This window comes from Cannabis sativa, chromosome 6 (genome assembly GCF_029168945.1).
Source record: "Cannabis sativa cultivar Pink pepper isolate KNU-18-1 chromosome 6, ASM2916894v1, whole genome shotgun sequence".
NCBI classification, from domain to species: Eukaryota; Viridiplantae; Streptophyta; class Magnoliopsida; order Rosales; family Cannabaceae; genus Cannabis; species Cannabis sativa.
Window position 1 is genome coordinate 27,875,020 of NC_083606.1, and position 4,128 is coordinate 27,879,147.

Sequence of the window (4,128 nt, forward strand, 5' to 3'; positions counted from 1 at the left end):
GCCCGATGAAAATATCAATTTAGGAGAAATAATCACAACTTCAACTAGGCTCATGAAATGAATCCTAGTCGATGACTGACAAGAGCATATATGGTCCAGATTCAGTAAATCAGCTTCTAATCCCTAAGGATCTTGTATTCATTGCCTCCACATTATTTGTTATGATCTTTAACTAAGAAAATATTCTTTATTTATCTTCATTTATTATAATTGATATAAAAAAACTTAAAATATAAGTTCATAACACCAAGTGAGGACATAAAAAAATTCACATAGAACAAACACCACTAAATTAACGTTAGGAAAAAAAATATATGTATTTCAAAAAGGTTTTTTTGGGAGGGTCTTAGGCAAAGTGGGTTCTAGGCATAGGCCTGGCCATCTTAGTCCAGGGTTGCCCCTGTTCTCAACTTGGAAAGCTCATTTGAATCTTGTTCATATTATTCTAGGTATGAACCAAGAAATTTATAGAAAAGTTAAGACAAATAAACTATTACCATTAAAATTGGTATAGAATCTCTATAAATCCCATTCTTATTATACTATATTATTTTCTCTTTAATTAATTATTAAACCATTATTATTGTATTTGTGACTTCGTGATGTTGGCTAAAAACTGAGTCAACAAATATCATATTTTATGAGAGAGAAAAAAGATAACCACTAATGTCAAACTATATGAAACAAAACAAGAAAAGTTAAAAAAAAAAGTAAAAGACATTTGCTGCTATTAGGAGTGTTAAAATATCCAATATACGTTGATCTAAATTTTATAGCGCTACGAACTTTCTTTTATTCCTCTCTGTTATACCTTTTTTTTTCATAAATTCTCTTTATTATAGTTGACCTAATGCAATAATTAATACAGATTAACAAATAATTATGTAAGCTTAATCATTACAAAAATTACAAACTCTTAAAATTTTTATTTAATACAAAAATTACTCAATGATAAAAAATATAATGATAAGATGAAAATGATTTTCACTCTAGTATCTTATAAAACAAAATTAATTATAATATTATTATAGAAACTCAAATTTTCAAAATTTAAACTAAAAAATTGTAAGAGAAATATGTTATACAATACTTTGAAGTAATAGTACACTTACCAATTATGTTATGATAATTTTATTGTTTAAATTAATTATATTAATTATTATTAAGCTAAATCAATAATTATATTAATGTTGATTTTATTATATTGATAAATTATTAATATATATGCTATGCTTTTTTTTTTTAAAAAAATAATATATTAATATATGTTATATAATAGAAATATTTATTGTAGTGAGGTTTGAGGGTGATTGGTAGTTAATTATTGAACTTTTTTAATATTTAAATTACCATAATTAAATTGTAAGGCATGAATGTATTAATATATAGGGATTTTTTCAATAATATACTTAAAATACAAACTAATTACAAAAATACCTTAACAAATCTCATTTACAATAATACCTTGCCACATCTTCAAAAAATACCTTAATTCGAAATTAATATGCCTGAAATAAAATTAATCTCAAATTCTACCTTTTATTTTTAATTTACCTACATTTTCAAAACTTACTTTTTGGTTACTTACTTATAATGTTGATAAGAAACTAGTTAGTTACTTTTACATAAAAAAAAAAAATATTTTTATATCATATAATTTGTGATAGAATTTGGTTACCTCCAAAATTTATTTGTAAATATCTTAATAATCAATTAATTATTTTTAAGTTATATTATAGTATCTTATTATTTAAAATACATTTTAGTAACCTTAAAGTTTATTGAAACTAATGAGTTGTCATGTAATATAATAAACCACCATTTTTATATACTAATTATTTTGTATAGCTTCTGATACTTTGAAACCTATGTGTTTTTTTTTTTAAATCATATTAAATAATTATGTTATTTTAAACTTTTATATTATTTTTTTTTTGGTAACAATATTTATGTTACCTTCAAGTCAATTTAATAAACTAATAAGTTACAACAACAATAATAAAAAAACTCATAATTTATTAGTAAATTAAATTGATAAACATTTAAATTACTAATTACTTATTTTAAAATTACATTTTTTTTTACCTTTTAAGTTTATTGTAGAAACTAGTTAGTTTTTATATAATATAACAAGTAATTATAAAATAAAATAGTTTTATTTAGTATACTTCATAGTTTAGATATTGCTTAAATGTTGGTAAACTAAAAATAATAGAAACTTTTTTTAAAAAAAAAAAACAAGAAAAAAAAAACTGAAAGAAACTAAAATGTTACCTTTGATTCCGACTAGCAAAAAAATATATGCTTCTCACATATTAAAATAATTATCTTAAAGAGTAGATCATAATATTATAATTTTTGAGATCAAATAATTATTAGTGTAGCAAAAAAAAGAAAAAACATTTTTAAATATAAAAAAAAGAGAAGAAAGAGAAAATATTTTAAATCTAGATATATCAAATATATGTACAGTTATTCCTATTCAAAAAATATTATATGTACATTTAAAAATAAAAGTTATGTGTATAGGACAAGATAATTCATACAAACATTGAGATATATTGCAAAAAAAAAATAAAAAAAGGTACACTACGAAGATAAACCAATCACTTATGAATCAAACACAAAACTAATATTAATGAAAACGGTATAAATATAAGGGTAACTTTCATTATTTTGAAAGCCACGTTATTTGTGTAATTGAGATGCATTTTAAGGCTCTGAATGTAAATTTCCCTAATATATATATATATATATATATATATATATATATATATATGGAATGAGAGGAAAATAAAAAGAATGGATAAAAAAAATAACTTTCATGTCATCAGGTAATAGGTTAAAATAAAAAATATTAAATTTAAAAATTTAATTAATAGTCATAAACATCAACCATTAGATTTAATCCAATGACTAATAATAAAATACCCATTCATATGTAATACCCATTAAGAGCATTATATATTTATGTTATTTAATGATAATAAAAAAATAATATAATATCATTATAGATTTGTGCAAATATTTTCTGAAGTAAATATATTATATTTGTTAATAATAAAGGCTTTTTCATTTTTATACTTCATAACAGTTTTTTTTTTTTTTTTGCATTTTTACGAAATTCTGCATAAAAACTCCTATTGCAACTAGCACTGCAACCTAAATTGCAACAAAAAATCGTATAGAAACTCCTATTGCAACTAGTGCTGCAACCACTTTAGAAACCCAAACCGTAAATTTGAAAAAAAAAAAAGTTAAAAAATAGTATATGGGGTAATTTCCCTTAATGATATTGTATTTATATGAATACAACTAAAGAATTATTGAAATGATTATTACTGATGCAATTGAATAGTGGGTTTTGAATACCCAAAAGAATTTTAAGAAAACTAAATTGCATCAAAATAATGTTCAACGTCATTCCTTAAAGTAAATTCAATAATTTTAAATAATCAAGAATATTATTACAACTCAAATATTTTCAGAAGAAATTAGAAACAACAAGAAGATAAAATATCACATACAATCAAAGTGCATGAAATATATATCATGTATGGAATTGAATAATAGTGGTCATGTAGAACAGACAGACTTATAATCAAATTAAACTATATTTTATTGAATAGAATATGGATTGTAGACATATTTTTATATATTACAAATTTATTATACATTTAAAATATTTAAATATCATTCTCTAGATGAGAATGGATATGTTATCCGGGTTTCGACATTAGACACGTAGAATCCAGGTCAACACCAAGGCCGATCAGTGGGTCCTTAGCAAAGAAAAAGTGGTTCAAGCCCACTTAGATAAGTTCTTCTAGTAACGTATTAACGCAGATTTTCGTTAACTAAATTTGAACCTCACAGTGGTGATTTCTCACAGAAAAAATAAAAGCTATAGAAATAAAAGTATGAACACAGAATTTTTTACGTGGTTTTACAGTTAAAATTCTGCATAGTCCACGAGTCCATCTTATTCAGATTTCTGATTGTATTTCAGGGCCACTCTTGTATGATTTTTTTCTTCTCCCTTTTTGATCTTGTCTGCCACTATTTATAATTACATAGTGGGCAGTAAATTACAAAAGTTGACTGTAATTTTTACAGTAATTATTCCCT